This window comes from Panthera tigris, chromosome B4, assembly GCF_018350195.1.
Source record: "Panthera tigris isolate Pti1 chromosome B4, P.tigris_Pti1_mat1.1, whole genome shotgun sequence".
Classification (NCBI taxonomy): domain Eukaryota; kingdom Metazoa; phylum Chordata; class Mammalia; order Carnivora; family Felidae; genus Panthera; species Panthera tigris.
This window is the reverse complement of record NC_056666.1, coordinates 123,080,381-123,094,932: the sequence shown is the minus strand read 5'-3', so window position 1 is coordinate 123,094,932 and position 14,552 is coordinate 123,080,381.

The following is a 14,552-nucleotide window of genomic DNA, read 5'->3' as shown; positions in this document are numbered from 1 at the left end:
GACAGGGTCAAAAACTAAGCGACAGCCTTTTTATATACCAAACATTCAAATATTACTAATACCTGAAATATAGATATAAAAATAAAAAAGGATATAGAAATCCCCATATCTAATATGAGGAATGTGTGCTTCCTAAAGAAAAACTAGAATCTATGCCAATTAATTATAGGATCCCAAAAAGGCAATGAGGCTTTGTACTTGTTGCAGAATATTCCAGACCAGACCAGACCTTTAGTATCTACCATCTATAAGCTCCACCAATGCCCTCCAGCCTCACCAATGACACTTCACAATTTTTATATTAAACTCTGGTTTTCATATTCTCTTTCCCATGTTGCTTTTTTTTGGAAGGCAACATGGAAATAAGGATTCTTAGTGGTAACATCTCATGGAAAGAAAATCACAAAATGTCAGCATGGGAAAGACACTGGAGGTCATAGGCCAACCTATTCGTTCTACTAACGAGGAAACTGAGGTCCAGACAGGTAATTAATTGGTGTCTGAGTCACGGCTGCCACACAAGCCTTTTGATTTCATTATGCCTTACTGACTCCTCTGACTTTATGGCATGACTGACTCTAAAAGAAGGTGACAATTCCTTACATAACATCTATGCTAAGGTCACCACCCACCTATGAAGCTCAGATACTTGCCAATACGCAGAACACAGAAATCAGGGCCAGCACAAGGAAAGGGATATCTTCTGTAACCAAAAAAGCTGCAACCTTACTGGGTAAAGACTTCACCCAAAATAAACATAAAACAAACAAATGAATAGATAAATAGATAGATAGAGATTGCCAACTAATCAAAATCATTAGAATTTTTCCTTCAATTCTGCCTCTAACAAAAAGGCAAATTTTGTTTTTAAATATTTTCCCTTGTTTTGAAATAAAACTTGAAGCAGCACTCAAAGAAATATATTAAGTAAATGCAGCAAGAACAGTACAGAACCATGTGACCAGAAAAACTCAGATAAAATTGTAATTATGAGTTTCTTATTTCACCTCAACTCTTCTGCCTAAGATCAGTTCCTAATATCTGGATCCATGAAGTACTTACTGTCCTATTTGTAAAAACTCAAACAAAAGATAATAATAAAAGTGCTCCATTTACATAATTTACAAAAATTATGTATGTCAATAAAAAAGATCAGATAGCTCAATAATAGACAAATATAGAACAACTTATGTTAAAAAGATATCACAAGACAATAAAGAAAAATGTATTTAAAAAAAATTTTTTTAATGTTTATTTATTTTTGAGACAGAGAGAGACAGAGCATGAACAGGGGAGGGGCAGAGAGAGAGGGAGACACAGAATCTGAAACGGGCTCTGGGCTCTGAGCTGTCAGCACAGAGCCCGAAGCAGGGCTCGAACTCAACAGACCGTGAGATCGTGACCTGAGCTGAAGTCGGACGCCCAACCGAATGAGCCACCCAGGCGCCCCAAAGAAAAATGTATTTTTAAAAATAGTATGGTAACGATGGCTTGATAATTTAGAAAAAAGTTTTTTCACTTATCTATTATAAATGTTTTTTAATGTTTATTTATTTTTGAGAGGGAGAGAGAGTGCAAGCAGGGGAGGGGCAGAGAGAGAGGGAGACACAGAATCTGAAACAGGCTCCAGGCTCTGAGCTGTCAGCACAGAGCCGGATTCAGGGCTCTAACTCACGAACCGTGAGATCATGACCTGAGCTAAAGTGGGACACTTAGCCAACTGAGCCAATCAGGTGCCCCTACTTATTTATTATGTAACAAAGCATTTTAAATGGAATATTTACCGGATCTCTAATGATAACTTCCTAAACTTAGAAGTAAACACAAAGAGAGGTGCCTAGATGGCTCAGTTGGTTGAGCATCCAACTGCAGCTCAGGTTGTGATCTCGTTTATGGGTTCAAGCCCTGTGTCCCATTGACAGTGGAGAGCCCTCTTCAAACCCTCTGGCCCCATCTCTTTTTGCCCCCCCTCAAAAATAAATAAACATTAAAAAAGAGAGAGAGAACAGGGGCGCCCAGGTGGCTCAGTCGGTTAAGCATCCAACTTCAGCTCAGGTCGTGATCCCGAAGTTTGTGAGTTCGAACCCCGTGTTGGGCTCTGTGCTGACAACTCAGAGCCTGGAGCCTGCTTCAGATTCTGTGTCTCCCTTTCTCTCTGCCTCTCCCCCACTCACATTCTGTCTCTGTCTCTCTCAAAAACAAATAAACATTAAAAATTGTAAAAAAAAAAAAAAAAAAAAAAAAGAAGAACAAAGGGAAAGAGCAACAGACTGTATTGCAAAATAATATTAATTTTTTTAGGCAAAAGGGCAGCTATGGAAAATACTTACATAAAGAAAAAACAAAAGAACAAAAAGAACTCAAGCAAATTGGTGAAGGAACAGCAAGACCACAAATGATAAAGTGAATAAAGAACAGGAACAACCAATTTATTAGAAAGAAAAGAGCAAGCCTAGAATAAAAAGTCTATTTATTTTACTTTTCTTTCAAAATCAGAAATGCAAATTAAAGGAATGCAGTATCATTTCTTCTATGTTAAAAATGGAAACTCCCAGTGCTGGTAAATGTATACTGAAGTGAGTCCATGGACATAAGGGGGTATATAATATAAGCTGTTACTATTCTTTTGGAAAGCAATTTGACAGTATGGACCAAAAACCACTGAAATAGCCATACCTTTTAACCGAGCATTTTTACTTATAGGAATTTACCTTTAAAACTTTTCAAAAATTTTAACTAACAAAGACATAACATTCATAAAAATGACCCTCGCCTCCTAGTCTTCTCACAGGAAAACCTTTTAGTAATTTCTATTAATATAATTAGCACCACCTAGTTAACGGGAAAATTTCTCAGTTTTCGATCTGAGCGCGATAGCTTTAGGAGTAATCGTGTTAACCTCCTGTAAACTCCGACAGAACAAAATAAGCCACTGACCTGACAACACTCTCCGTCCCTACCTCCTGCACATGTGTATCCTCCTTTGTAAGGACAGGAACAAAGTTCTATCTTATGTCACCTGCCTTTCCCTCTCCAAAGGCTAAAAGACAAGCAACTTCTATACCTGCTCTCTCGGCTCCTTCACCCCTTTCTATTCCCAACCTCAGTCCCCTCTTTTTATCTACATATTACCAATAGTTGAATTACAGCATCATTGGTTATAGTAAAAAATTGGAAAACAGCACATGTCCAACATTAAGAGAATGGCTAAAATATGGTAGCTGACTTGTTTTTCAATAATTTTAATGGTTCTATACTATGCAAGATTCAAAACAATATGGAAGTAGTTTGACATAACGTTAATTGCAAAGAAACAGAATACCAAATCCTATGTGCCATAGTTTTACAATTATGCGAAACCTTGCATCCAGGAATCCTGAAAAGGGATATGCAATAGGGTCATAGAAGTTTTACTGGCACAATAGAATTATACATGGGTTTTCCTTTCTTGTATTTCTCAAACTTAAAAAAAATTTTTTTGCAAGACATAATAATTGGCCACAAATTGCAATATATGGTCCTTAATTAGATCTTTGATCCAAATAAACTGGGGATACAACAGAGTAAATTTTATTTTTTTTATTGTATTCTATTTTTTTAAGATTTTATTTTTTAATTTTTTTAATGTTTGTTTATTTTTGAGATAGAGAGCGACAGAGCATGAGCTGGGGAGGGGCAGAGAGAGAGAGAGGGAGACACAGAATCCACAGCAGGCTCTAGGCTCCGAGTTGTCAGCGCAGAACCTGATGTGGGGCTTGAACTCACAAACTGTGAGAATTTCTAAGTAATCTCTCCATCCATCATGGGGCTCAAACTCATAACCCCAAGATCAAGAATTGCAGGCTCCACGGACTGAGCCAGCCAGGTGCCCCACAACTGAGTAAATTATAATATGAACTTACATCAGATGACATTATTGTATTAAGTCCACCAGGTTTGTGTGGAAGAGTACTTGTTCTTGGGAGACACATGCTGAAGTTCTCAGGGCTGAAAGTCATGATATCTATAACTTACTTCAAATGGTTCAGGATAAAAGTGTGCGTGGGGGGGGGGGGAAGGGGGAGAGATATTGGAAGAGAAAAGAGGATATAAGGAAGAAAAATGAAACAACTGTAGCAAAATGGGAATCTTAAGAAGGGAATATGGGTACTCATTATATTAGCCTTTCAATCTTTCTGTTGACTGGGGGAATTGCTAGAATTGCTGGGATAATGGCCTTCAAAGTTTTTCGATAGAGCCCATAAGAGTATATCCCTGTTGACATTTGTGGTAAAAGTCTGGCTCATTCATCTTGACTCCATCACCTTCAGTCATGTCTCTGCATATGGCTGGTTGGAGTTTGAAAAACTCAGGAAGCTGTAAGTCAGCCCACTTTGGGTCAATCAATCTGTACTAGTAAGGAATCTCTAGGACTGATTACTTGATTTCCTTTCTTCAGGAGACATCTCCTATGCCAGTGACCATCAAGATGTGGTAGGCATGACTCTGGAGATCCCTGAGGTCAAAACTATTTTCATAATAATAAGATGTATTTGCCTCTTTCACTGTCGGGGTCCTTATCAATGTTGCAGAGTCAAGGGGTACTAAGACCAAAAGTTTGAAAAACAACAACCTTGATATTTTTAAAAATTTGAAAGAAAGAAAACATGGCAAGTACTGTTTCTATAGGAGCTAAATTTTTTTTTAACTAGGATTGAAAAAAGTTCTCTTAAAACTAAGTTAAGTGAGGGGCATCTGGGTGGCTCAGTTGATTAAGCATCCAACTCTTGAACTCAGCTAAGTTCTTGATCTTGGGGTCATGAGTTCAAGCCCCACGTTGGGCTGTGTTGGGTGTGAGGCCTGCTTAAAAAGAAAAAAAAAAAAAAACCCTAAGTGAACACAACTTGGCTTCTCTTCCAAAGTCCCCAAAACTAGTTAGAATGGGGCAGTCCTTCAACCTAGACCTCTCTTTACAAATTAAAAAAAAAAAAAAAAAAAAAATTGCTTCTGTTGTTGTTGTGAATTCTAATTCTGTGCCATTTAAAACAAAATGTAGCAACAGAAGGAGGGGGAGGAGGGGGAGAGGGAGGGGAAGGGGGGGGAGAAGAAACAGCTTGATTCCAACTAAAAAATCGATTCACCAACATTTCCTCTTTTCTTGATCCTTAACACATCACATGAAGCTACAAAGGCCTGCGTTTCTACGCTGTGGTGGGTCGTGAGGACAAAAAGCCAGCAGCAGATCATTATTAGAGTTGATTGATCAGACTTCTGAGAGCACCAGGTCAAAAGATTAGAGAAGTAACTGGTAAATTTCAAAGCAGGGAAACAAGGGGGGAAGCAAAGAGGCACCCAACAAAAGAAAGCAAAATAACAAAGTTAAACACAGCCTAAAACTGGCACTTGTTAGAACTTGAATTTCTGCCATTAATAAGCAGCAGGATCACTTCAAATGTGATGATGAAAATTTTATAGCACTCCACTCTGCCTGTTGCCATCACTTTCTCGTTTGGAGGCTTGTCACATGCATGTTTTTACCCTGTTGCCTGCAGTTAAAACATCTGGACTGTAAAATGGCAGAAGAAATCAAGGACTCCTGCAAATCCTATAGCTCTTAAAAACATTTTTTTTTTTAATTCAGCTCAAGAGTTTTGCAAACATACCACTGCTCCCAGATCTCTTTTAGCAAATTAATAATTTGAATAATGTTTTATTCAATCCACATGACACACAGAATATTGGGGCGCCTGGGTGGCTCAGTTAAGCATCCAACCTCTGCTCCGGTCGATCTCACGGTTTGTGAGTTCAAGCCCTGCGTCGGGCTCTGTGCGGACATCTCAGACCCTGGAGTCTGCTTCGGATTCTGTGTCTCCTTCTCTCTGCCCATCTCTTGCTTATTCTCTGTCTCTGCCTCTCAAAAAATAAATAAATGTAAAAAATAAAATAAAAAAAAAAGACACACAGAATATTATCACACACGGGTCTAACAAGACTCCGTGAAATAACGAGTTATTCCATAAAAAAACTAAGAGTGGGGAAGCTTTAATGGGGAAGCATGACATGATCTATAAAGTGAAGAAGACCAGATAATTATGCCTGCTTTTTGAAGTCTATAGGGTATGAGACACGCTAGAAAAAGAAAACATAAGAACATAAGAAGGAAGACTAAAGACTTCTTAATAGGACGTGATGATGACTTCTCTGACGCGAAACATAATAAATGTATCTTAGTTTTTAGCGCCATTTATTTGACAAATTAAAAAGAAAACTCTAGGACACTTTTTTTTTTTTAACCTCAAAGGGATTTTTAGTTCTTACAAAGAACCTGTCACATAAAGCGCTTACTGTGTTCCAGGCAAGCTGCTACCAACAGGCCTACAATGTCCTGGGCAGAGCTCTTCTTGTATTGATGCTGTTAGTACGAAAATCATTTTAAAAGAAATACTATAGAACTTTTTTTTAATGTTTATTGATTCTTGAGAGAGAGACAGAGACACAGAGCGCAGCAGGGGAGGGGCAGAGAGAGAGGGAGACACAGAATCTGAAGCAGGCTCCAGGCTCTGAGCTGTCAGCACAGATCCCAATGTGGGGCTTGAACCCACGAACTGCGAGATCATGACCTGAGCTGAAGTCTGACACTTAACTGACTGGGCCACCCAGGTGTCCCATAGAACTTCTTAAGATCAGAAGCGTAAAAACATAAAAGATGTTACATGAAAGAATTAAATTGAAAAGTTTTCCATAGTACGTCATCTTTAAAAATGGCTTTCGGGGCACCTGGGTGGCTCAGTCAACTAAGCTTCCGACTCTTGATTTTAGCTCAGATCATGACCTCACGGTTTGTGGGATTGAGCCCCGCAGCAGGCTCCATGCTGTCAGCATGGAGCCTGCTTGGGATTCACTCTCCCTCTCTCTCTGCCCCTTCCTCACTTATACCCTCTTTCAAAGTCAACTTAAAAAATAAACTTAAAAAAAAAATAAAAATGACTTTCAATGACTTGAGAGATGTATCTTTGATTTAATAATGCCTTCTCAGGGCACCTGGGTGGCTCAGCCGGTTAAGTGTCCGACTACAGCTCAGGCCATGATCTCATGGTTTGTGGGTTCGAGCCCCACATAAGGCTCTGTGCTGACAGCTCAGAACTTGGACCCTGCTTTGGATTCTGTCTCCCTCTTTCTCTGCCCCTCCCCCGCTTGTGCTCTGTCTCTTTCTAGTCTCTCAAAAATAAATGAACATTAAAAAAAATGTTTAAATGCCTTCTGGACTTCAATTCTTCATCTGTGATATGAGTTGGTCCAGATACATGCAAAACTTATGCAAATATGCCCTTTGTGAACATAAAGTATATACATAGAAGAAAATGTAGATGCTACCTTTGATTGTATAACATAGCCACTATAAAACCTGAATACAGTCATTAAAATACAGTAAGAATCTGTGGAAAATGACTGAACCGATCCCTCACACACATGCACATGGGCACACACACACACATGTACTAAATACCATTAAAGAGCTAACTAAAAACTCTCGCCTACACTAGACCATTAATTCTCATAATTTCAATAAGCATTCTTCAAACATATATGCAGAAAATATTTTGCATTTTTCATATTCTTTACGTTACCTAACGAGTGTCAAGAATAGCCAATGAGTGGAGTGATCATAGTATGCTAAACATCTAGACAATGTGACCAACGTTAGGGTTTTAAACAGTCTCAGGGCACCTGGGTGGCTCAGTGGGTTAAGCATCTGACTCTTGATTTCAGTTCAGGTCATGATCTCACAGTTGGTGATTCTGAGCCCCACTTCAGGCTCTGTGCTGACAGCGCAGAGCCTGCTTGGGATTCTCTCTTGCCCTCTCTCTGCGCCTCCACCCACCGGCTCCTATTCTCTCTCTCTCTCAAAAGTAAATAAACAGTTAAAAAAATTTTAAATAAACTGTTTCAATCTTTCCAATTCCCTCTTAAAAGAAACAAAATATAATGCTGCATTCTATTCGAACATATTTTTTCTTAACCCCAGGGCTTAAGACAAAACTAGAGAAACCAGGTACATTTAGAAGTCCCTCTGATTCCGCAAAATTTTCACACACACACACACACACACACACGCACACAGAATACCAGAAGGAAAAAAAAAACTTAATAAAAAATACTCTACTGAGGTTCCTGGGTGGCTCAGTCAGTTAGGCATCTGACTCTTGATCTCAGCTCAGGTCTTGATCTCAGGGTCCTGAGTTCAAGCCCTGCGTACTGAACATGAAGCCTACTTCGAAAAGCAAAAACACAAACAAAAAAACCCTCTACCAATCTACATAATCTTGTCTAGAAAATACAAGAGGAGGAATTATCTTCCAACTCATTTTATGAAGCCAACATTACTGTGACACCCAAACTAGACAAAGATATTACAAGGTAAGAAAAATATTGACCAGCATTTCTCATAAACAAAGATATAAAATTCCTCAGCAGAGTAATGGCAAACTAAGTCCAGCAATATATAGGGACTCCTGGGGGGCTCAGTCGGTTAAGCATCTGACTCTTGGTTTCGGCTCAGGTCATAACCTCATGGTTTGCAAGTTCGAACCCTGCATCAGGCTCCACACTGTCAGCGTGGGATTCCTGGGATTCTCTCTCTCCTTCTCTCCTCCACTCTCTCTCTCAAAATAAATAAACTTAAAAAAAAAAGTCTAGCAATGTATAAAAAAGTAATATACCATGAGCTAATGGTGTTAATCCTGGGGACATAAGGCTGGTTCAATATTCAAAACTCAATCAATATAATCTACCATATTAACAGTCTAAAAAAAATCAACAGTATCCCAACATATTAGACACCCTACACCAAATGGACAAATTCCTAGAAAGGTATGCTACCCAAACTGACTCAAGAAGATATGAAAATCTAAATGGATCTATAACAAATGAAGAGTTGAATTAGTAATCAAAAAAACTTCCCACAAAGAAAAAAAGCCCAGGCTCAGAGGCCTTCATTAGTGAATTCTACCAATCATCTAATGCAGAGTTAACACCAATTCTTCACAAACACTTCCAAAAAACAGAAAAGGAGGGAATATTTCCCAACTCAATTTATGAGACCACTATTACCCTGAAAACCAGATGAGAACATTATATTTTTTTTTAATTTTTTTTAATGTTTATTTATTTTTGAGAGAGAGAGAGAGAGAGGAGACAGAGCATGAGCAGAGGCAGAGAGAGAGTGAGACACAGAATCTGAAGCAGGCTTCAGGCTCCAAGCTGTCAGCACAATGCCCGATGTGGGGCTCGAACTCACAAACCGCGAGATCATGACCTGAGCCAAAGTCGGATGCTTAACCGACTGAGCCACCCAGGTGCCCCGAGAACATTATATTTAAAGAAAAACACAGAAAAATATTCCCTATAGACATAAAAATCCTCCATAAAATCCAGCAACATACAGAAATAATTATATATCAATATCCAGGTGGAATTTATCCCAGGATTAACTTTGCATAGGTTGACTTAACATACGAAAAAAATCAATTGATGTAATCTTATAATAATAGAATGAAAAACAAAAACCACGTGATCATCTCAATAGCTACAGAAAAAACATTTGACAAAATCTAATACCCTTTCATGATAAAAAAAAAAAAAAAAACACTCAACAAACTAGGAATGGAAGGCAACTTCTTCAACCTGATAAAGGCCATCTATGAAAAACTACAGCTAACATCATACTTAATGGTGAAAGATGGACTACTTCCCTCCTAAGATCAGGAACAAGATAAAGATGTCTGCTCTTGCCACTTCTATTCAACACTGTACCGGAAGTTATAGCCAGAGAAATTAGACAAAGAATTAAAAGGTATCCAAGTTGAAAAGAAAGAATAAGACTATATTCACAGATAACATGATCTTCTGTGTAGAAAGTTCTCAGGAAAACACACACACACACACACACACACACCTTTTAGAATGAATAAGCAAGTTCAGCAAGGTTGTAAGATACAAGATTAAAATAGAAAAATCAATTATATCCCTATATATGAACAATCTGAAAATGAAATTAGGCAAGCATTTCCATTTACGATAACCTCAAAAAGGATAAACTACTTGGGAAAAAGTTTAACAAGAGTACAGACCTACACATTGAAAACTACAAACATCACTGAAAGAAATTAAAGAATCAAATAAACGGAAACACAACTCAAGTTCACTGACTGTAAGACTTAATATTGTTAAGATGGCAATATTCTCCCAAATTAATCCACAGATTCTGTGCAGTTCTACCAAAATCCCAGTTGTCTTTTTTGCAGAAACTGACAAGCTGATCATAAAATTCATGTGAAAAGACAAGGGACCCAGAAATGCCAAAACAACCTTGAACAAGAGGAACAAAGTAGGAGTACTCACACTTCCTAATTTTAAGACTCACTCCAAATTAATAGTTATCAAGATAGTGTAGTACTAGCATATGGACAGACATACAGATCGATGCAATAGAATTGAGACTCCAGAAATAAACTGTTATGTTGATCTTTGACAAAGTGTCAAGACAATTCAATGAGAAAAGAAATGTCTTTTAACAAATGGTGCTGACATAATTGGATAGCCACATGCAAAAGAATGAAATTGGACCCTTTCCTCACACCATACATAAGAATTAACTCAAGATACATCATACACCTACATATAAGAATTAAAACTATAAAATTCTTAGAAAAAAAATAGTAGTAAATCTTTGTGGCCTTGGATAGTTTTAGAAACAATATCAAAAGCTCAAGCAACAAAAGAAAACAATACATTGAATTCATAAAAATTTTTAAAGTTTCATGCTTCAAAAGACACCATGAGTGAAGTTTAAAAACAATGCATAGAATGATAGAAAATATTTACAAATCATATATCTGATAAGGGACTTGTATCTAGAACATATTTTTAAAAACTCTTTTAATTCAGCAATAAAAAGACAAATAGCCCAATCACAAAATGGGAAAAGGGTTTGAACGGATGTTTTTCCAAAGAAGATATATAAATAATTTAAGGAATCTACTCCTGAAATCATTGTTGCACTATATGCTAACTAACTTGGATGCAAATGAGATACCACCTCACACCTGTCAGACGACTAACATTAACAACTCAGACAACAACAGATGTTGGCGAGGATGCAGAGAAAGAGGATCTCTTTTGCATTGTTGGTGGGAATGAAGCTGGTGCAGCCACTCTGGAAAACCCAGCAATTGCACTACTAGGTATTTATCCAAAGGATACAGGTATGCTGTGTCAAAGGGGCACATGCACCCCAATGTTTATAGTAGTGCTATTGACAATAGGCAAATTATGGAAAGAGACCAAATGTCCATCGATGGATGAATGGATAAAGAAGATGTGGTATACATACAATGGAGTATTACTCGGCAATCAAAAAGAATGAAATCTTGCCATTTGCAACTACATGGATAGAACTGGAGGATATTATGCTAAGTGAAATTAGTCAGTCAGAGAAAGACAAATATCATAGGACTTCACTCATATGAGGAGTTTAAGACAAAACAGATGAGCATAAGGGAAGGGAAGCAAAAATAATATACAAACAGGGAGGGGATCAAAACATAAGAGACTCTTAAATATGGAGAACAAACAGATGTTTTTCCAAAGAAGATATGTAAATAATTTAAGGAATCTACTCCTGAAATCATTGTTGCACTATATGCTAACTTGGATATAAATTTAAAAATTAAATAAATAAATATATATCTATATGTATATATATAGAGAGAGAGACAAAAAAAGATATATAAATAATAAGTACATGAAAAGATGCTCAACATCATTAGTCATTAGGGAAATTCAGATCACAACCACAATGGGATGCCACTTGACAACCACTAGGTGGCTAAAATAAAAAAGATAGACAATAACAAGTGTTGGCAAGGATGTGTAGAAATTGGAACTCCATACAGTGCTGGTGGGAATGTAAAATGGTGTGGACCCTTTGGAAAACAGTTCAGCAATTCCTCAAAACGTTAAACGCTATTATCATATGATCCAGCAATTCAACTTCAAGTATACACCCAAGCAAAAGGAAAATGTGCCCCCACCAGAGCTGCACACTAATGTTCACAGCAGCATTATACATAAGAGCGAAAAAGTAGGAACAACCCAAATGTCCATCAATAGATGAATAAATAAAATGTGCTACATCTATACAATGGAACATTATTCAGCAATAAAAGAAAATGAAGCATTGATTCATCAACAGCATGTATGAACCTTGAAAACATACTAAGTGAAAAAAGCCAGTCACAAAAGAACAGATAATTTATGATTCCATTTCTATGAAATGTCCAGAATAGGTAAATCTATAGAGACAGAAAGCAGACTGGTGGTTGACAGAGTGTGGGGCGGGTAGTATTTACTGCTAATGGGTCCAAGGTTTCTTTTAAGGGTAATGAAAGTTTCTAAAATTCCATGGTGGTGATGGTGGCACACTAAACTAGGCACTTGTAGATGGTAATTGTTATGGTATGTTAGTTATATCTCAATTTTTTTAAACCCCTAAACAAGTGTTTATAGCAGCTCTATTTATAATAATAATAATAAATCCAAATATCATTCAGTGAATGAAAGGTAGATACATTATGGTACATTCACATATGTCATAGAATAGAATAAACTATAGTTATACACAGAAAATTGGATGAACCTCTAAGGCATTACACTGTGTGAAAGAAACCAGTCTCAAAAGGTTATATGACAATCCTGAAAATTAAAAACTATATTGATGGAGAACAGTGGTTCCCAGAAGTTAGAAGTGGGGGTTGGTTGGGTCCACAAAAGGACAGCATGAGGGAGTTTTTTTGAGGGCTATGGGGCTGTTATGCATCCTGATTCTGCACACATGTGTTAAAACTAACACCAAAAATGTCAATTTTACTTATATGTTAAATTAAAAAATGAAATTTAAAAAGATATACTCATTTCCCATGCAGTTGTTATAAAATATAAAACAAGACTGCAAAAGAGATCTTATACGGAGAAGCGGGACGTGCATTTAAGGATCATTCCTTTCAGAGAATGTGTTCCAGAAATACACTTGAATTTATGCACACTCCTCTACTCAAATCTTTTTCAAATGCAAGTAAGACATTGTTTGGATCTTTCTATTTATTACTTTAAAGCAAGTTCTTTCTTGCTATGTCAGAAGTTACTGACTTGTCCACATAAAATGAAATGAATGAGTTAAAACCTCAGTAGTTATTCAGGCACGCATTTCAGTAGCCAAGACTGGAAAAAAGACATGTCTTAGACAATACGAGTGAAATTATCTTGTGTCTGATGGAATCCTATAAAATGCTAGGTATTTTTATTTGGAATTATTACATTTCCTACGCATTGGGGACTCGAGGTTTAATTTTTCTAGGAGACAGATCCACAGAATTTTAGAGCCGGAAAGGATTTAATGTTTATCTGTTCACTTTATTTTGCCAAGGAAACCAAGGCCCAAAAGTGCTATGGAACTTGTCCAAGATCAGAGAGCTAATGGATGGTACAGCAAGAACTAGAACTTGTTTTCTTAACTCTAATTCTTTGGCCCTTGCCCCTCAAGTGACCTGTGGAGTCATGCTCTCAATAAGGAGCTGTCTGTAATGTTGGGGACCACATTGGGGACCTACCTGGGAAGCTGAGTTCTTATATGTCAAGTTCTTCCAGTCAGTGTAAGGCTATTTTCCAGGGACACAACTGATCTTGTGGACATGAAGTGATAAAGGAGATTCTACTCTGCTTTGCAGACAGGTCAGCGAGCCCACAACATTAAGCGTTCACCACCTAAACTGAACATTTTGGGCTATTCAGGATTTCTATGAGTGATTTTTATTCTACTTGTCCCTAAATATAAAGTTAAACTGTCTGGAATATGCTTCTTTTCCCACTATTTCCAGGTACCGGCAATCCTCCAAAAAGTTGTATTTTAATTCAACTGCTGGTTCTCGTGATGACACAACATTTTATCTCTGAGTCTTCCGAGGGGACAGAAGGCTGCAGGTTCTCATTACATTAGAAATGGCTAATCAGTCTATTGAGTCAGGGATTAAGTGAGTCAGTGTGGCATGGGAATTAAGAGCATTAGTTCCTGGGTCAGGATTCAGGCTCCACTCCTGACTAGTTATATGCCCTTGACTTCTCTGTGCCTCATTTGCCGCATCTGGTTGTTCCATTGGTTAAATGGGTTAATACATGTAGGCACAATACCTGGATCGCAATGAGCATTCAATAAATATTACAATTTTTCATTAAGTCTCAAAAGTTATACATTACTCTTGAGAACAACCCCAGAAAGACATGTTCACCCATAACCCCAGCATGTACAACCATGAATAGCATCTATAAGACGGTTAGTTTAAGGGTTGAATGAGTAAATGCAGCCTAATTTACAAGACTGCCTTCGGAGTTACCCTGTCTTCAAGAAACTATTTTACTGGGAACTACAACATTCCATATGTGGGGTTGGAAATACCATTCCCTCTCCCTCAGGACAAGGGCAGCTCTACCTGCCTGTGATGTCCCATTTGTAGGATTCC